The sequence below is a fragment of the Rhinatrema bivittatum genome, chromosome 1, assembly GCF_901001135.1.
Source record: "Rhinatrema bivittatum chromosome 1, aRhiBiv1.1, whole genome shotgun sequence".
Classification (NCBI taxonomy): Eukaryota; Metazoa; Chordata; class Amphibia; order Gymnophiona; family Rhinatrematidae; genus Rhinatrema; species Rhinatrema bivittatum.
Window position 1 is genome coordinate 783,495,567 of NC_042615.1, and position 21,900 is coordinate 783,517,466.

The window sequence follows — 21,900 nt, forward strand, 5'->3', positions numbered from 1 at the left end:
ATCACCTTTAAATATCACTTGGCATGGATTTTTGCCTTACATCTCCCTCAGTAATGACCAAAGCAAAGAATTAATTTCTCTGCAATGGCCTTGTCCTCCCTTAGCACCCCTCTTACCCTTTGATTATCTAATGGTCCATCTGACTTCTTACAGACATTTTGCTTCAAATATATTTGGAAAAGCTTTTATTATGCTTCCACAGCAAGCTTCTTTTCAAATTCTGCCTTTGCATCTAACTTGCCAGTGCTTATGCTGTTTCCTGTTTTCTTCATTCAGATCCCTTATAAGAATATAAAGGATTTTTTTTGTCTGTTCCATTTTTTCATTTTTCAGAGATTGTTTTTATTATTGGGGTTTTCTTTTCTCTTTTTTTTTTTCATTTTTGGGAAATAGTGTATTCTATCAGCAAATAGGGCAAGGTATTTGCTAACAGTGAGCACTGGAAAGGTGTTTTGAGGTTTTTTATGAAGCCAGACTAGTTTAGTAGTGGTGAAGAAATTTTTTTTTTTTTTGCTTGGTTTGAAATAAAAACTGGTTCTTTCATCCCATTTCTCACTTTCGTTCCACATGAATGCACATTCCTAATTAGCCTTCAAATTCCTAAAAAGCAATATTTGAAAAATGATAGCTTCCTGACTTGTAAGTTCTTTTCTATGTATAAATAAAAAATGAATAAAGCAGTAATGTATGGGCTGTTATTCTGAGAATCTACTTACGAAACTGAGTGATGGGAAAAGTAGTTATTTACTGAACTAAGTAAATGAGACAGCTTCATAGATTAATTGCAATTTTGGTGCTCTTGAGACAGGGGAAGAGGTTAGACTCCAAGGAGACAGTACCGTATATTAAGTCTCCGTAGGCAGAATACTGTCTGCATTATGTTTCAACACCCATTCTGCTCAATCTACAAGCAACTGCTGTCTGCTGCAGAGGGAGTTTCCCTGCTCTGAGGAAAGATAACATACGGCAATCATGTACAATGAAAGCCAGAACTGGTCTGAAATATCTTTGCACGTCATATCGACTCCTTCCAAGTGCATACAAATCTGCTCACAATTTTCAGAGCCAGCATTTCACAGAAGGCATTTTGTTAATCAAAAAGTTTAACTTTAAAGGTGCAGGGATTTTTTGTTTGTCTTAAACAGTTATCAGGAGAATTTTTAGGTTCTGAATTTCTTTTAAACTGTTCTAAGATGAAGAAAGCAGCACATTTTCTTTCTATCTTCCGTGTCTCACTCACTGTCTAGGCTGATTATCTGAAGACTGAGTTTTTGTTGAACATTCTGCAATCAATAGCTTCTGCTCATTTCTTTTTTTCTCTGGAGGCATAGAGTAAAATAAAAAGTATGTAAAGTATTTAAGGTTGGGGTATGAAGGCGAGACTTCCCCCCCCATTTATAAACCACTCACGAACATTAACCCAGTTAAGTATTTAAAAATCTAGAAGTACATATTCAGTAGGCCGGTGACTGGCACAGTTATCTGGGGAAGGTTATCTGGATATCATAAGCTGAAAATTCAGTGGGAAGATATTCTGCTAAAGTTATCTGAAGAAGTTTACCAGGATAGTTTAAACCTAAGCAGTTACATTCTGAGTATAGAAGGTTAAGGGAAAAAAAACCCAAAAAACTTTTAGGGCCAGCAACCCAATCTCTCCCCATCCCAGTCCCCAAGTTAAGGAAAAAATGTCAGATTCTAGCTACCCTATATGACTCTTTGCCTAGCTAAAAATAAGGACTACCACCCTCCTTCCCTGCCAAAGCTTAGTTTTTTGCCCACAGAGATGAAGCAGTTACCTCCTCCTACTACCATATAGAAAGTTTAGGCCAAGGGGAGACTGTAGGCCCTCAGCATCCACCCTTGGTCTCTGCATCTTCAAAACTGAAGAGCCTGATGGCCCCAACTCATCCCCCCTCTTCCCATCCACCAACAGCCAAATCACAAGCTCTTCTCCAAACCACTCAAAATACCTACACTACTGCAAGGTGTCCTCCTGATCCCACTCTTCCCCATGAAAAGTCAGGAAAACCTATCTGGAAGAACAAAACTCTGTAATGCCAGACAGTGTCCCTTGCTGCTCTAACAATAATGCTTATAGCATATGCGCTGTTATCAAAGCAATGCAAATGTTGGAAAAGGGACACCTTGTGGTTCAGGCCATTAGGCTGTGGTGCAGGAGATGTGGGTGTGAGTATCCCATCCATTAGGGCTAGATGAGCCTAGACATACCATAGAGGTTGAAGACTCATGTCCAAGATGGGAAAAAAGGTGGAAAGAAGGCAAAACGATTACCGGCATGGTTAAAAGGGGAGGTAAAAGAAGCTATTTTAGCCAAAAGATCTTTATTCAAAAATTGGAAGAAGGATCCAACAGAAGAAAATAGGATAATGCATAAGCGTTGGCATGTTAAATGTAAGACATTGATAAGACAGGCTAAGAGAGAATTTGAAAAGAAGTTGGCCGTAGAGGCAAAAACTCACAGTAAAAACCTTTTTAAATATATCCGAAGCAGAAAGCCTGTGAGGGAGTCAGTTGGACTGTTAGATGATCAAGGGGTTAAAAGGGCACTTAGAGAAGATAAGGCCATTGCGGAAAGATTAAATGATTTATTTGCTTCGGTGTTTACCGAAGAGGATGTTGAGGAGGTACCCGTACTGGAGAAGGTTTTCATGGGTAATGATTCAGATGGACAGAACCAAATCACGGTGAACCTAGAAGATGTGGAAGGCCCGATTGACAAACTGAAGAGGAGTAAATCACCTGGACCGGACGGTATACACCCCAGGGTTTTGAAGGAACTCAAAAATTAAATTTCAGACCTATTAGTAAAAATTTGTAACCTATCATTAAAATCATCCATTGTACCTGAAGACTGGAGGATAGCTAATGTAACCCCAATATTTAAAAAGGGCTCCAGGGGCGATCCTGGAAACTACAGACTGGTTAGCCTGACTTCAGTGCCAGGAAAAATAGTTGAAAGTGTTCTAAACATCAAAATCACAGAACATATAGAAAGACATGGTTTAATGGAACAAAATCAGCATGGCTTTATCCAAGGCAAGTCTTGCCTCACAAATCTGCTTCACTTTTTTGAAGGAGTTAATAAACATGTGGATAAAGGTGAACCGGTAGATGTAGTGTACTTGGATTTTCAGAAGGCGTTTGATAAAGTTCCTCATGAGAGGCTTCTAGGAAGTCATGGGATAGGTGGCGATGTCCTTTCGTGGATTACAAACTGGCTAAAAGACAGGAAACAGAGAGTAGGATTACATGGACAATTTTCTCAGTGGAAGGTGGGCAGTGGAGTGCCTCAGGGACCCTTACTTTTCAATATATTTATAAATGATCTGGAAAAGAATACGACGAGTGAGGTCATCAAATTTGCAGATGATACAAAATTGTTCAGAGTGGTTAAATCACAAGCAGATTGTGATAAATTGAAGGAAGACCTTGTGAGACTGGAAAATTGGGCATCGAAATGGCAGATGAAATCTAATGTGGATAAGTGCAAGGTGATGCATTATAGGGAAAAATAACCCATGCTATAATTACACAATGTTAGGTTCCATATTAGGAGCTACAACCCAAGAAAGAGATCTAGACGTCATAGTGGATAACACATTGAAATCATCGGTTCAGTGTGCTGTGGCAGTGAAAAAGGCAAACAGATTGTTGGGAATTATTAGAAAGGGAATGGTGAATAAAACAAAAAATGTCATAATGCCTCTGTATCGCTCCATGGTGAGACCGCACCTTGAATACTGTGTACAATTCTGGTCGCTGCATCTCAAGAAAGATATAACTGCGATGGAGAAGATACAGAGAAGGGTGACCAAAATAATAAGGGGAATGGAACAGCTCCCCTATGAGGAAAGGCTAAAGAGGTTAGGACTTTTCAGCTTGGAGAAGAGACGGCTGAGAGGGAATATGCGAGGTGTTTAAAATTATGAGAGGTCTAGAACGGGTAGATGTGAATCGGTTATTTACTCTTTCAGATAATAGAAAGACTAGGGGGCAGTCCTTGAAGTTAGCATGCGGCACATTTAAAACTAATCGGAGAAAGTTCTTTTTCACTCAATGCACAATTAAACTCTGGAATTTGTTGTCAGAGGATGTGGTTAGTGCAGATAGTATAGCTGTGTTTAAAAAAAGATTGGATAAGTTCTTGGAGGAGAAGTCCATTACCTGCTATTAAGTTGACTTAGAAAATAGCCACTGCTATTACGAGCAACTGTAACATGGAATAAACTTAGTTTTTGGGTACTTGCCAGGTTCTTATGGCCTGGATTGGCCACTGTTGGAAACAGGATGCTGGGCTTGATGGACCCTTGGTCTGACCCAGTATGGCAATTTATGTTCTTATGTTAAGACAGCTGGAGCTACTACAGGAGCAGCTATAAACCAATGAATGTCATGGAGGTTACCACCCAGGAAGGAGGAGGTGCCAGAGACCATCAACAGGAGAAAAAACTGGAGAAGATATTTAAAGGTACAACACCCAAAGAACAAAATAGTTTCAAATGCTGGCAATGGAACTACTTCACCATGAATTTTATGACTTTCTGTGTTGTCTTGCAAGACCTTATGAAGTCTGAGCTTTTTTTTGTCTATTCTTTTCATCACAAAGCTTTTCGCTTTTCATTTTGCTTTGGCCGTGGAATGTGTGACTGTTCCCCAAGCTCTCTCACAGTATAATTTAGTGACAGTGACTCTCCTGAAGCTTCTGGTATCAGTTCAGTGACACAGGGTTTGAAGTCTCAGCTTGGCTATGCGTATTGCTCAAAGCAATATAACTAATTTATAAAATGCAAAAATGTTGGGATTAGTGTTAGGAAAAAAATGCACAGTGGTAGAAACAAGATAAAAAATCTGCAGTACTGTATTATTGTACCGGAACACTAAAAATGCTATAAGCCACCTAGTGCATTATTTGGAAAGACAGGCAAAAACTTATATATTATAGCATTGCAAAGAACACACCCTTCAGCTCCTCAAGAGCAGAGGCAACAGGAAAGAAAAACAGAAAACAAGGCATAGATAAAGTAAGCACAAACTAGCAACATCGCAGGGCCAAGGGGTAACCAGATAGGAACCAGCACTGACCGGGTCAGGCCAGCTGTCTGTAGGTTGCCAGGTACTGTCCAGCAAGGCCATGGGGCAACAGACAGCCAGATATAAAGGCAAACCTGACTTTTCCTGACCATGGCTCTCTCACAAGCATATTCTACTGTAATAGTTAAGCGATTACTAGAAAATTGTCTAGTCTTTGTCTCTCAATTCAGAGTGTAAGCTCCATGGAGCAGGGACCATCTCTTTTCTATATCTATATCAAGCGCTACTGTTCGCCAAAATAGACTACTGCAGTGCCCTTTTCCTAGGCCTCCCCAAATCTACCACCAAACCACTGCAGATGATACAAAATGCGGCAGCGAGATTGCTGACCAGCACCAGCCGTGGTGAACACATCTCACCCATCCTCAGAAACCTACATTGGTTACCAGTGAATTTTAGAATCTTATACAAATCAATCACCCTAATATACAAAACCATCCATCATCAACTCCAACTCGACCTGGAAATCCCTTTTAAACTCCACTCCTCCAACAGACCAACTAGAGATATTCACAAAGGCACTCTGAAATTTCCCCCCACTAAAGCCACTCGCCTTTCTGCGACCAAAGACAGAGCTCTTTCGATAGCAGGCCCATCTATCTGGAATAACATACCATCAAACCTCAGATTGCAACCCTGCCTTTTAACTTTCAGAAAAAAACTCAAGACGTGGCTCTTTCACCAAGCCTTTTCGGATACACCAGACAATCACTAGTGGCCCTGTACTCTTACCCGGACTTTGGCTATTAGCTTCACGAAAAATGGACTCGGACACTTTCAGGTTAAAGCACCTTTAAGCTTTTAACCAGTATTCACTATCGTATCACTTTATATTTATTACAGCCTTTACCTTCTTTCCAGCTTTTGTTTTAAGCTTCCAAGTTCTCTATTCCTTGTTGATTGTAACTTTGACTTATTCTTATCTTTTGTTATGTATAGTTTTACCTAAATTGTTTCTTCAGTTATACCCTTGTTAAATGTAAACCGATCCGATATGGTTATTTACTATGAAGGTCGGTATAAAAAACTGTTAAATAAATAAATAAATAAATAAATAAATAAATACATACATACATACATACATACATACATACATACATACATATGGTGCTGTGTATGCCTAGTAGTGCCATAGAGTAGGAGCAGCAGCCTTGCTAGTTTTGATGGCTCTTTAGCTAGGTGGTAAGACATGGGCGGGTGGGAGCACCTTCAGGTTTGATTAAGTGCAGGACCTTGTATGCTTAACTACTCAGGATGGTACAGAACCAAAAACAGAAAGACAACCACCACCAACTTGCATAAGGAGCGATATCCTACAAGCAGTCAAGCTCCTGTGCTGGCAGCTGGGATACATTCATAGCTCATAGGAAGATGGGAGGGGCCAGCTGTGCTTTATCTGTACTCATCTATTATGTTACCAAGAACACCTGCAACTTGACAACTTATTACTGCATGCATTAGTAAAGGAATACAGCAACCACTTTATTTCACATTTAAATTATAATGAGCAAGCATTTAACAAGCATAAAAGAGTGCAGAAGACTTTTTATTATCAATATTACAACTCTCTAAGACAGTGAACAGAGCAATCCCAACACCTGATTAACACTAAAATGTGTTCTTTCTGCATTGCACTGAACATACAACATCAACAAGGTTATAATAAAAGAATTAGAACAAAAACATTTTATTAGGCAAGCAAAATACGTAATTTTGACCATGACATAAAAGGCTGGTTCACAGCGGATTAAAGTTTAAATCTGCATGAGAAAAACTGTAAAATATTTAAAAGCTAAAAGTTCAAATATAACTTTAAAAAGACATTTAATGAGTTAATGTGAATTAAAAGTGTACTTTAGGTTAGAAAGTATTTCATGAAGATGTATTCCTTAAATTCACAGATTAAAAAAAAACAAACCAAACCTCTTTCCAATTCTAATTGTATTCTGGTTTAAGGGTAGGCTCACTGGTACCACTGTTAAACTGCTTAAAAGTTCCAGCCTCTGTCTATTAGACTGCATTCAGTAGCCAGCACAGAACTGACAGTGAGAGTTAAGATAAGCAAGGTCTTGTGACCGACCCCTGTACATCACTGGCACCAGAGAGACTAGACCAAGGCTCCAGCCTCTGAGCCTTGGCATGGCTGCTTCCTGACTCACTGGACAAACTCCCAAAAGCTCCTGGCTATCTTTTCACTTGCTCCCTTTGCGTAGCTAGTCCCTTTTTTCCTCTTCTAATCACATTTGCTGAGGCATGCTGTTTCTTTAGTCGTTTTAACGCAGTTTTCCCAAGCGCCACAATGTCAAAGTCTCACTAAAATAATATTTTTAGCATCATCAAGTCTGCTTCTTAGAACAGTCTACGCTCAACCCACTTCCAATTTCCTGTCAGCGGGTCACAGAAAGCATCATCACAGCAGTTCAAACGAGACTTGCTGAAATTGCATGGGGCATTGGTTAACAAGCCCATGCATTTATATGAACAGAGAGAAAGATAAAGAAACAAAGATGATCCCACTAGAAAATGCCCTTGGCAGAACGTCTGCTTCTAGAAACGGTCCAGATTTGCACAGCTGGTGTACAGATGGCAAGTTCAACGTAACAGGTAAGTCACTATACACCACAAAAATGAACTTAAGTATAACACTCTAAAGTAATTTTTAGGAGTTTGGTTAAAAGGTGAGGTTATATGTCAAGGTCACCCTCTCTGTCAGCAAACTTGCACAAGTAATGGATATGTGCAAACTGCTTGTGAATATCAAAAGGTTGTGGACTTAAAATTCATACTATGATAGGACTACTTTGATAATCATTTAATTAGGATATACAGAGCACTGGCATGCCCACTCAACAGAAGACAGTAACATTTAATTAACCTAGTCAGGTATAAAACCACAAACCATATTAAGTTTCATGAAAGCTGAATTGTCATGCTGCATTCTCAAAACTTGTTTCAAAAACTTAGTTTTTCTTACACTTTTATATTGTGAGTCATTTATTCCACATTCTTGTTTGATTTCTCTCCTGCTTCTCTTTTTGTGTCCTACATAATCTATTGTTTTTGTTTTTTATAATCTAGTACAGGAATGGCCAACTCCAGGCCCTCCCCAGCCACAAACAGGCCTGGTTTTCTGGATATCTACAATGAATATGCATGAGATAGATTTGCATGCACTACCTCCATTGTATGCATATCTTTCTCATGCATATGCATTGCAGAGAGCCTGAAAACCAGGACTGTTTGTGGCTCTCGAGACCAGAGTTGGCCACTCCAGATCTAGTGGTTGGGAACCAGGGAAACCAGGCATCAATCCCCACTGACAATTCTTGTGACCTTGGGCAAGTCACTTCACCCTCTACTGACTTGGGCACAAACGTATGGGTCTATTTTACTAAGCTGTAGTATTTTCACCGGAGGGAAAAAATATCATTGGATTTTTGCAGGTGGTAAAATACTGTAGGGAAAATTATCGCACCCAAGCAGCCCAGAATCAGCACCACGTGATGGCAGCCACTCAGTCTGGGGGCTTCCATCTATTAAAGGGACTGTATGGCCCATGGCCATCAAACCCCTACTCAGCGGCATGGTAAAATTGATAGGGGTCTATTCAGACCCCCCCCCCCCCCCCCCCCCACACTATCTCAAGACAATGTGACCAAAGCGTAAAACGAAAATGTTATGCGAGCCCCTGTCCCCAAGTCCTAGGTGAGAATATTGAAGATGATATCTTGCTAGGACAATTAACAGATGAAAGACAGATCGAGAAGGTAAAAAAAAAAAAGGGGAGAAAGTAATAGGGAGTTTCAATAGTCTTACTTTAAGCTGAAACATTTTTGCTATCATCAAACCATCAAGCTATTTATTTGATCAGTGTCCATCGTGGTTAATCAAATGCTGCTCAGATAAAGAATCTTGTAAACCGTTATAATGGCTTCACCGAATGATGGTATATAAAACTCAACAAATAAATAAATAAAGTGCTAACTTGCCTGTTGAATTTGATCACCTGTTCTTTAGACAATGCTGGAGTTCCTCAAGTATGTAAGACTGATTATTTCACCTCAATTGAAACACGACAAACTGGACCCAAGACCGTGTAGTAACTACCATTCTATATCAAATTTACCATTTGTGGCTAAGGTGATGGAAAAGGTGGTTACCAAACAGGTCTCCACTTAGTTGGAAAATGTTGATGCACTGGATTTAGCACAAGGTGGTTTTATATGTTATAAGTGATATTTTTAATTCAAAAGATTGTAAAGCAGAGCTACTTACCTTTAACAGGTGTTCTCCAAGGTCAGCAGGATGTTAGTCTTCACACATGGGTGACATCAGATGGAGCCTAGCATGGAAAACTTATGTCAAAATTTCTATAAACTTTGACTGACACTGAGTATGCCATTATCCATGCATCCATGAGGGGTCCCTCTTCAGTCTTGTAAGGTAGAATTCGCAAAAAATAAAATAAACCAAAGGAAACCCAACTCCTTGGAGAACACCCATTACAGTTAAGCAACTCTTTCACCAAGGACAAGCAGGATGGTAGGACATACAGAGTATGCAGGGCATGCTCACCCTAGTAAGCATGTGGTTTCGGATAAAAGGTGGGAAAGACAATGGATTGATTGAGATGGAACTCCGCAACCACCTTTGGAAGGAACGTTGGGTGTGTACACAAACTACCTTATGACAAAATTTCATATAAGGGGGATACAACTCCAAAGCCTGAAGCTCACCGACCCTGCGCGCTGAAGTGACTACAACCAAGAAGATGACCTTCCAGAAGAGGTACTTCAGATCGCAAGACCTCAGGGCTCAAACTGAGCCTTCATTAAATGGGTCAGGACCAAGAGGCCACCTGGAGTCGCGTCGGAGGCTTAAGCTATAACAAGCCATGCATGAATTCCCTATGAGCAGATGGACAGAAATGGAAGCACCATCTACCCCCTGGTGATATGCCCCAATAGCACTAAAGTGAACTCTTACCGAAGTGGTTTTCAAGCTGGACTTGTAAAAGTGCAACAGGTAGTCGAAAAGCCTCAGTGGGGAGCAAGAGAATGGCTCCAGACCGTGCCCGTCAACCTTTGAGGTTGTTCGATCTCCTCGTAGGTGGTTTCCTGGACTCCAAGAAAACCCAAGACACTCCCTCCGAAAAGCCCAGGGCCTGCACGGTCACCCGGTCAACATCCAAGCCGTGAGGGCCAGGGCTCAGAGGTTGGGGTGGCGTAGTTTACCATAGTCCTGAGTGATCAGGTCTGAATAAGTCCCCAGCTGGATTGGAGAGTGCAAGGCCAGTTCCTGTAGAAGAGGGAACCAGATCTGGTATGGCCAAAAGGGCGCAACCAGGATCATGGTGCCTCGGTCCTGCTGGAATTTCTGAAGTGTCTTTTAGATCAGCGGAAGGGGAGGATAAGTGTACAGTAGACCAGCACCCCAGTGATGTGAAAAGGCTTCTGGCAGTCCCAGGGATCAGAAGCGATCCACCTTCTTGTTTTCTGGGGAAGCGAACAGGTCCGAGGTCCCCCATAGGCGGAAGATGTGGTCTGCAATCTCCTGTTTCAAGGACCATTCGTGGGGTCGGAAGGCCCGACTCAACAAGCTATATGGTTAGGAGGAAGATACCATTCTGGAGAGCTCAGGATCAAATCTGGACTGCCTCCTGGCAAAGGAGGGACGATCCCATCTCTCCTTGCTTGTTCAAGTACCACATTGCACCTGATTGTCGGTCTGAATCAGGACCACCTTGTTGAGCACATGTTCCCTGAACACCCTCAGGGCATAATGGATCGCCCGCTCTAGGAAGTTTATCTGGAAGTACCTTTCCTGTACTGACCCAAAGGCCCTGAGTGTTGAGACTCACATCACGGGTTCCCCAACCCGTGTGAGACGCGTCCATGGTGAGGACGACCTGGGGCTGAGGGACCCAGAAGAGCACCCCCGTCCCAGATTGGACAGGGATTCCCACCACGTGAGGGATCGCCGAAGGAATAAAATGCTATCAGTTCCTTTACCCTTCAGCTCAGGAAGAACGGACTGTATCACCAGTATAAAATGCATTATGCTGATTCCATGGATATTGATAAGCAATATAAACAATTGATTTCTCACTTATTGCACGCAGCTAGGATTACAATTGTTTTCTTATACATTCTATAAGAATGTATAAGGGAAAGGTGTTGTTGCGGAAATTGCAACACTTAAAAATTATAACTTTCGGTCTGTTGAATAAATTTGCTGGATATGATTTGGTGTGGGGACCTTACTAGAAATGGAGACGAAATATGGTACTTGATGGGCAGGTTATTACAGGGGGGGGGGAAAAGGGACAGAACACAGAGGTAATATTGCCTTACTATTCATACTGTTCATTTTTTTAAACATTTATTATGGGTTCCTGATTGTCATTCTATATCATATATGAATGGTGATTTGAAATAACCACTTTAACCCATTAAGTCCAAATTTTTTTAAGAAGCTATCCTCTAAATAGGACACTGGGACATAATGGGTTAAAAACAACAAATTAATTATGTTATGTATACACTATTACAGAAACAGAGAGGGAAATGATTATGAGCAGCTAAGTTTTACTATGGAGGCAAATGTGTTTGTATAGCCTTATATCTAGACATAGCAGAAAAACTGCTTTTTTACCCCTTGATACTGGAAATGTACATTTCGTCCCTCCTTTGTTGAAGGAAAAGTGCATGTTTACTCAAATTCTTCATGTCATTTCTGGCTTTTTATTTCTACTTCATCTTAAATTAAATTAAGCCTTTCAGCCACATCCAAAGAGGAATTTTAATCTGCATTTTTACTACCCTTGAGAAAAAGCCTCTGTAAATATTAAAGCAGCAATACTGGGGGTAAGAAGAAGAAATCAGATAATTTAGTTTGCAGTAAAAAAAAAAAAAAAAAAAAATATATATATATATATATATATATATATATATATATATATAAATTATATATATATATTAGTCACTACAATGCCCTTTTTTCATTCTGATTTTTATCTAATTAGTGTTAACCTATTCCCAAAAGCAGCAAGTCATGGTAGCTGAGAGTGTGAATAAGGGATAAAATATAAAGAATGTATAAGAACAATGAAATTGAATATTTATATTGATATTTTTGCTTATGCATTTTATGTAGACAGATGTATATATATTTATTTTTTGCTCAAAGATGTTCAACAAAAAGTGTTAGCTTGTAGACATTTGCCCGAGGACTGCAAATTTATTTGCAATTTAGATGAGGTTAGGTGATTTAATATGATACTATGTGAAGCATTTATTTTACAAGTCACTTAGGGGGTCATTTATCAGAGTGCTATATGGCATTTTCGCATGCGTTAAGGCGTTTTCGCATGCAAAAAATGCCTTTAACGCAAGCAAAAATGCCATTAAAGCGAGCAGAAATGCCATTAACGCGTGAGGGTGCAATGCAAATGAGAAAAAGGGGAGGGAATTTTGGCCAAGTGGGCTGGGCTCACAGTTTTGCAAAGCTGGATCGCAAGACTAACGCAAATTTTAACTACACCTTCTTCATTTGCGTAAAGCCGTGTGATAGGGTTTTATCGCATGTTCTGATGTTTTCGCACATGCCGTTTTTAGTAGTTTTAAGCTCCTGGAGAGACAGCATAGCTATCAGGGCCCTCCAACCACCACTGGGAAGGGAGAGGGAGAGGGAGAGACTAGCCATAATACCCTCACACTAGATAGGTATTTATATCTCTATGGGAGGCCAACCTAGTCACTCAAGGTGAGGTTTAGGTATTAGTGTAGGGGTTAGGGGCCACTTTGACATTCAAAGTGAGATGTACAAACAGAACAGTGCTCTCTTGTGAAGATTTGATGACCGTCCGAGTGAGGAAACTCGCCCAAAGATGAGATTTGTGCAATGACTCTCAACCTAGCTTGATGGACTCTCTACCTGGGTAACATCAAGCTAGACTGAGAGAACATTGCACAAATCTCATCTTTGGGCGAGTTTCCTCACTTCGAAAGTCATCAAATCTTCTGGTTGAACTCATTCCCAGGCTGACTTCATACATTTAAAATTCATGCTCACCTCCTTTCCCTTACGTTATCACACTCCCTAAGCAAGATATTCTGTCCATCCAAGAAACACTCTTCCTCCTTGCCTCCAACCCCCCACCATCCTTTTGTCACACTTGCCTTGCTCCTCAAACTGCCTCCGCCTCCCAGCCCATTTCAACACTGCCCAGACTATGGCTGACTTCTTCCATGACAAAGTAAACAAGATTAATTGTGAATTCTCCACCAGTCTGACTCCTTCTCCCTCACTTCATTCAGCCCTTCCTTTGGCTCCTCACACATTTTCTTCCTTTTCTGAAATCACAGAGGGAATATGTCTATCTTCTCTCCTCCTCCAAATGTACTACTTGTTACTCTGATCCTATTCTCACCTAGCTCCCCAGTTCTGTCATCCCCTCCATTTGCCATGTCCTTAATCAATCATGTTCCACTGCAACTGTTCCCTCTTCCTTTAAATATGCTGAAATCACATCATTCAAAAAGCTTTCACTGGACCCTACCTGCCCTATCATCTCGTCTCCCTCCTCCCTTTTACATCCAAACATGCTTTGCTCTACCTTTTTTTTCTTCTCTCTCTTATTATACTGTTAGTGGTTGTGGTTCTTTGTCCACTACTATCCTGATATTAGTCAGTGTGCCTGAAGGCTCTTGTCCTTGGCCCTCTCTTTTTTCTCTTCTTAATACTTCTTCCCCTGGTGCTCTGCCCTCCTCTCAGAATACTCCATACCATTTTTATGACTCCCCCCAAATCTACCCTTCTACACCAGAAATTTGATCAAGAATCTAGCCCCAGGGGACCTTTGTAGGGACCAGAGGGGCCGATGGCACCGGTACCTCAATGCCTTGCAGCACTTTGAGCACAGTCGATTGCACCCTGTGGTCCAACTCCTCCTGGAAGTCCTGAGTGATCAGGACTGATGGAGGGGGACAAGACATCGTCGGCTCATCCTCAGGTTCCCAAGGTGGGGGAATGCCTCGGGCTACCGGGGGCACCAGAGGTTTGGGGCCTCCTGTGGTCGGTGCCACTTCGATGGCAGTTCAGCAGCCACCGATGTGCTCCAGATCCGGAACTATGTTGGGAGGGCGACCAATGCCGGTGCTTCCGGGATTGCTTTTGATGCTCGGCCTGGTCTTTCTTCGGCGCCAAGGAAGACTATGACCTCGAGGGCTTGGGGAGGGGAGGTACCACAGAGGATTGATCTCCCTCACCCGATCCTTGGGGGTGGAAATCAAAGGGACATGAGAGACTGGGATGGCTCCCTGCGATCCTTGGACATCGAAGCGACAGACGCAGGAGTGGAGGATTTCAGGGTCCCAAAAAGTTTCTCCATTTTGTCGAGGCACGCACAACGCCCTTTGGGTGTCATCTGATCACACAGACAACACCCACTGACATTGTGCAAGGGCCCCAGGCAGAGGATGCAAACCTCATGTGGGTCCGTAATGCACATAGTCCGTGGGTACTGGGGGTACAGACGAAAACCTGTCGCCGCCATAAAAAAGATCAAGCGTGCAGTCAACGCAGATGAGCACCAGGAGATGGAGAGTCGGAAATCGACTGCAAGATTGAGCAAAAGGTGAAAGGAACCTATCATACTGGGGGGGCACCGACCACGAAGGGGGACCAGACAAGGATTAAAGAGAACTCGAAGAAAATAGAGACAAAATTTGAAAAAAAAGTGGAGCTCCATGGACTGCGAAGCAACTGCACCACGAAAAAAGAGAGACTGAAGGAGGACCTCATGTGGACGAGTGGATAGTAGCAGGTTGGGCATGCTCAGTCTGCTGGCCAAAGTTTCTAGAAACTTTGACAAAGTTTTTCCATGCCGGGCTCCATCGGATGATGTCACCCACATGTGAGGACTACCATCCTGCTTGTCCTAGGAGAAAAATTTTGTTTTATTGTTTGGTTATAAAATTTTAAGCCAAAATCATGAGCAACAATTAAACATTTGTGAAACTGAGCATTTTCAAGGAATGGCACCTTCTGTTCTAAACAAACACATTAACTAACACATTCTATTTATCTTGCAATATTTAATACTAAATAAATTTCACAAGAATAAATTTGCTTTTACAGAAAACCCAGAGATTATCTGCTGTACAGGTCTCACAATGTCCTTTCCTCCCCTGAGAGCAATGATCAATTTAAAGACAGACACTGGAGCACATGTATTAAACACATAGAAACTGGGAGAAAACCCTTAATGAATCTTGTTCACTTTTAACTAAAATTAGCTTTATTCATAATTATCTGTTAACCTTAAACCAATTCATCATTTGTTGCTCATTTTTCAGAAGGAAACAAGTGACATTATGTTGTGCATACTTTCTTGGTCAGACGTAAGTAGCTGAAATATGTTACTTTTTTTTTTAAGTAAAAGCTGGTTAGGACTGGGGGATTTGTTTATATATTTTTTGTTGGATTTAAACATTGATAGAGTGGGTATGGTTTAGCCTTGTTCCTCTGTGAATAGCTATCCAAGGGGCTGATAGATTGAAAGAAAAAAAAAGTCCTATTAAGCTGTAATATACCCATTTAGGATGAGTGACATTTTGTGCTGAAGTATTAATTATACCGATGCAGGAATATTTTATACTCTGAATGTGAAGAAATATAGCAACATACATCCTGCCCAACATGTTGGCTGAAGACAAAAGACAGATATGATTAGCCATTCAATGAAATACATATCCAAAGACTGACTGAAAGGGATTCACAAAAGAAGATTGAATAATGATTGCCTGAAAAGCCAGCACCACCATGAGGAATACAATTGCATACACAAAGGCTGAACAATGAGCACCTCAATACACATCTGAAGGTTGATTGAATTGAATTAATATACATCTGAAGACAAGAGAATCATATCAAGCAATACACTACCTATATTCCTGCAATTCTTGTACAAAACTATAAAAACAGAAAAGAATGCCAACAGAAAACCAACATACACAGAACTCACACCAAGAAATTAAAAACAAGAAAACAGATGCCACCATAAGAGGCAGATCCAGCAGGGGACACAAGAAAAAAGCCAAAAGTAAGAGCTTCAGATTACAGCAAGATCCAGAGATCAGTGCCAACAGCACTGAAGAATTATTGCTTATCTGAACCACCAGCACAGGATTACAGACCTGCCGATTCCCACACAGAGATCACCACAAAGAAACGACAAGCACATTTCTGCAATTTTAATATATAAACTGATTTGAATTTCCCCTAAAAGATTATCTGAGTGATACTAACTATTCCTAAATTATAATATAGAAAATTGTTAGTTGTTGCAGCAAATGGCTACTGGAGCATTTACTCTATTATCTTACATAAATATAGTACCAATTTAAAAGCAAAACTAGTCTGTTCGTTTAGATTAACCTATTACCAGCTGGGGGTAGCAGAAGTTTATTGCATTTAACTTTTACTTAATGTTAAACTCTTGCAAGGAATTATAGTTAGGTAATAACCTTGCTATATTTAGTAAATGTCTGCCTCATTACAGCCACATATTCACTTTGTTATACATATTTGCTTTTTTTAATCTTATTTTTTTTAAATTTGTCACTATTATTGCTAATTTTCTAACATAGACTAAGAAAGATAGGTCTGCTTTAACTTTTTCTCCAGTGAATAAACTGTTCTCTGTATGACATTCAAGCACTGAAACAACTATTTCCAAATAGGTGTCAAGGATCAGTTAGCAAGGAAAAGTTTAACATTTCTTATAGTATTATAACTGTGGGACTTTAGTCTTTACAGAGATCTTCTGGAGGCTTCACTGTTGTCCTATTTGTGTCCAGCAATCTGAGTTTGCTCAGCTCAGGGTAGAAATGACCAGAATTAAAGGTGCCTCCTCTCACAAAAAGACTCCATGCATGTGACAGATTTGCATACAATGGAGGCAGTACATGAAAATCTATTTCATGCACATTCATTGTAGATATCCTGAAAACCTGGCCTGTTTGTGGCACTCGAGGACTGGAATTCGTCAGCCTTGTTCTAGCATATCTACCGGGACTCCCACAAAATATCCATAAGACCAAGAATAGATGGATTGTATTAGATTCTGGCAGGATAAGATTTGAGTTAGAGACCCCTATGATACCACTACAGAATACCTCCATGGCACTAGCAGTAGAAGACAATTGAAAAAGACGACTTACCATAAAAGTGAACCTGAGCATCGTGATAAATAATCTCCAAACAGCAGCAGAATCTTTTTGATTGGAGAATTTCTCAGAGGAAATTAATTGGGTACAGATGTGGAAGGGGAAAAGTGACAGGGCAAGATGATCAATCACTTACCAGAATCCTCAACTAACTAGGATACAAAACACATTGTTAGGATTGCTGGTGAAAAAGAAAGGGAAAGGGATGTTAATATCATGATCCACTTGGGCACAGATAACCTGGCTAAGAGCCAAGTCAGTGTAGTAAAGGAATAGTTTAAGAAATTAATGAATGATTGTAAGAAATGGGCAAGCCATGACAAGATCCTTTTCAAACTGAGAGAAGGGTCAGTGACTGGCACCAGGACCGATGAGTCTATGGCATACCCCTGGCATCGATGGAAAACTGGCTCTCCTTACTGCGGAGTCACTTTGGGGGCATCAAGGCATGAGCTGATGCATCCCAATGCTCAGCACCATTCAATGTCGATGCTTCTGCTTTCCTCGATGCTAGATACGGTCTGTCCCCATTGTCGAGGACAATGACAAAGAACCAGGTATCCTCAGCCTGGAGGAGCTAGATGATGCTCAGTATCTGGCACCCCTATCAGCTGACAGCATTGATGGAACAGACTATGTTGCTGGCTCTGTGTCCATTGGTGCGGCTCGATGGCCCCTCGATGCCGGTGCCAATGGCCCGGTCTTCACTGACCCAAAGAGGTGCTCTATTTTAACGAGTCTGATCCGACGTCCCTTCAGTGTCATCTGGGCATCTGCTGCAACCCCAGACATCATGCAATGCCCCCAGGCAGAGGACACATCTATCATGGAGGTCTGTGACAGATATAGTCCTCGTGCACCGGGAGCATAACTTAAAACTGGAGGTGGACATGATGGGACAAAATTAAATGGACGCAATGTGGAAATTGATGGCAATAGGCATCGATGGCCAGCGACACCAACTGCACCGCCACCCCGGGGGAGAGTTCAAGACGAATACTTACCAGAATCAACAAAAACTATTATTGGTCTGGGTGGAAAAATATATGAGAGTATGTTCAGCAGCCCAACATAGTGGGAGTAGATGTGCAATCAAGTTGTCTCAATTTCAACTTTCTAGATCCTTGCAGATCTCTGTCATAGAAGATGTTGCATACATGGTCACAGGTGGGGGGACATCAGTGGTGGTTCTGATAACAGTAAACAGTAACATGAAGGTAGAAAGATTTTTAGCACCAATGAAGGAACTGAGGCTGAGGGACTGCTAAGAGGGTCAGATTGAGATTATCTATGTTGAGGGTAGTGTAGAATGGTGGTGACTAAAGCCAACAGTGGTTATACCATGAAAATTTCAAACTCTCAAATTCTGTGTTTTATGATGGGTATTCTTCTATTACTTGGAAATAAAAGTTTGGGAACAAATTACTATTGCTTATTATACTTCTGTGTTATGATGAAAAAAGAGCACTCAAACTAGTCATAACTATATTAGGTACTGTCTGCAAGCTTAAAGTAAAAGTTATTTCTATATATTTAAGTAGACTAAAATGTTAGACATATTAGTTCCAAAACAATGAGTCAGAGGAATGTGAAATGTACCCACAGATATCTATAAACAAGGCATTCATCACTTGTTTTATACTCTTCAAAAATAATTGCCATATCACTTATTTGCAGTCTTCAGAGTCTGCTAAAAAATCAATGATGACTGCATACAGACATGTTCATTGGCTTGGTAAAGCAATTTTGCTTCGAATGCCCCTAAAGCATCAATTGGTGAAACATAGTGACATGAAGGGTTCTTTGTCAACAGAGTGAAATGCTTCCCCAGTTAAACAGTGGGAAGTAATACTTTAACCTTATCTCTATGGACTGAACATTTTTGTTTGCAATAATTAAAATTTCCCAAAAAAGGATGTTGTAACTTAAGCAAAACTTATAATTACATGTGACTCAGTATCACAAATTTGATTCAATTCAAAATGATACACAGGTGTTATGAAAAGTCCTGTACTTAGCTGCAATTATTGTCACTATTGATACGTTAATACTTTCTGAATATAAAACAAGTGGTGAATGCCTTGTTTATAGACATATTAGTTCACCATACCTGGTACTGAAATTAGTCAACTACTTTGCTGCTATTGGTTCTTGATGTGCCATGTCTGCTTTTTTTGTTATATATGTATTTCCTCCCTGCAGTCTGCCATTGATCTTAGATAACTGAAATTGATATCTTAATGGTTTATCCTCCCTTTTCTTCACTTATGAGAAACCTGACAATTTCAGTGATTTGCAAGATTGTGAATTGGACAATAAATTGGTCAGAAGAAAAATTGTTGTTGATGCCCTTATTTCCAGTGAGGCTTTGTGCTATATCCAAGCACAAACAACAAGACTTTCTGTACGCCAAGGCAATTGACAACTTCAAAAACACAAGACCAGATCAGGAGAGGGAGGGAAAACCCCAGTATGTAATGCCCTCTTCTGCTCTGACTGGGAAGGTGAGTTGGCTGTTGACAGACATTTACAGGCTGATGCAATATAAACGCGCTAAAAACAGGCGCTTGTATTGAATACCAGTTTCCTAACGCGCGCCCTTCTACCTCTCCTGGGTGCACGATGAAATATGATAATGAACTGCCACATTAAAAAGGATGCACTGGGGAAATTGTGTGTCTTTAGCGCATCCTTGCCATCGGGAACCCAGAAGACGTGGCTGTGTGCAGGATAGGAAAACGGATGCTCAATACGAGCGTCCGTTTTATCCCATGGCAGCTAACTGACCGGCCTAATATACATGCACAATATACACGGCCTGCAGTGGGTGTTTTGTGTGCCCAGAAATTTTTTTTTTTTCAGGCCTTTTTTTTTTTTATTTTGCATGGTGCTGCTTTCTGCAATTCCTCCTTAGTATTGCAACGAAATACAGAAAAGCAGTATGTTTTGTATTTCAGTTGAGCCCTCGATGCACGGCAAGACTTTACACCTGTTTTATGGCAGGCATAAAATTTTCCGGTGTTAAAAATCATGCGTTGGGCGGGTGGCGATTTTTTTAATCGGGGGTAATAGCTAATAGCCTCATCTACATGGCATGCGCTTGTTTGGACACGCTAATCCCATTACTGCATCCAAGACACGCATCCAACTACACATCAAGCTGTGTGCTAGACTGAGCACACTATATTGCATTGGCCCCTTAGCGGCTAGACTCACAGGTCAATGCAGTAAGACATACAAAAAATGAGCGCTCATATTGAGTGCCCATTTTCTTAACGAGCGCATGCATCCACATCCCCTGAGCGTCTTAGGTAATATTTAAATGAGAAATAGAGTGGAGCGGCATACCAAAAGGGTGCAACTGAGAAGAAATGTGCATTTCTGGTGCTCAAACGTTTATTGCACTGGTCGCAAGGATGACTAAATTGTGCATTCCCAACAAAAGTGCACCGTTTTCATGAAATTACGGAAACCTGCAATGGTGGTGTTTACCAAAAGGAAAGCAAGACCCACGATTTTTTAAGGTGTCCTTTAGGTAATTCATCATGCTCTGCTCCATTTCTCCCTATATACATATTTTTATTTATACCTCAAATACCTAATTCTTATACTAATCTCTGGAAACAACCCTACACTAGAAGGGGCACATTTACCATAAAGCAGAGGACCACATTTTTTTATAATTCTCTTGAGTCCTTGACTGTGAGTAAACTTGACTCCACCTCCAGAGCTGAAGTTAATTTTCTGGTGTAAAAATAGGTGTATTGGGCACCCAGCCCTTAGGCTCACTTTCCTGCATCGGGCGGTAATAGTTAATGTCTTCATTTACATGGAATTTAAAAGCGATGGGCGCTATCCAGCAAATGTTTAAGGCATGCGTTTTAGACTCAATCTCCTTGCTGCATCAGACACCATTACTGCATGGCCAAAATGTGCACCCAACTGTGAGTAAAATCGTGCACAGGGCTGGGCGCACCTTAATGCATCAGCCTGTTAGGTTGCAAATGAATCCACCTCCTGGGAAGAATGGCAGTCTGGAGCTGCAATGGCTGGACTAGGCAGAAAATGGTTAAAAGTGGGGACTGCTTATCCCCACCCCCTCCAAAACAGGGATTTCTGTATGAAAGCTCATGAAGCTGTAAGCTCCAGTAAAGACTTTCTTATTGAGCCGGAAGCCCAAAGAAGCAGAAAGATATTGATGGCTAGAAAAATGAATTGGGCATGTCTTGGAGTGCTGAGTATCTTTTTGCTTGCGCCTGAGTATAAGGCAATACTTTTATCTTTCAAGAGTCGCTGGTATTTGTCAGTCTGTAAACTGAGAGCTAACAATTCCAGCAGTAAAGTTTAGGTATAAAGTGCCTGTTTTCAGATGTTCCTCATAAGGCAGATGGTTTATAGAAAGGGAAAGAAACTTTTGTTAGACTGTAATTTATGGTTTTCCTTGGTCATGTGGATGCAGTAAAAGAGATGACCATTTAAGAAGCATATTATCCATTATATAAATCGTCAATCTAGTCTTTCACAAGTGTAGGATGGACCTTAATATTCTGCTGGATTG

General features: G+C 40.9%; 1 protein-coding gene and 1 long non-coding RNA gene across 5 annotated transcripts in view; one reads left to right on the forward strand and one right to left on the reverse strand.

Annotated features, from left to right (window-relative positions):
• DYM (dymeclin) overlaps positions 1 to 21,900 on the reverse strand; it is a 1,075,019-nt gene that overhangs the window by 657,039 nt on the left and 396,080 nt on the right. The gene's annotated exons all lie outside the window — the stretch shown is intronic.
• LOC115077946 lies at positions 7,225 to 19,615 on the forward strand. Its single transcript, XR_003853009.1, has 3 exons — positions 7,225 to 7,716; positions 15,471 to 15,515; positions 15,760 to 19,615. It is a non-coding gene; the product is annotated as an uncharacterized LOC115077946 (long non-coding RNA).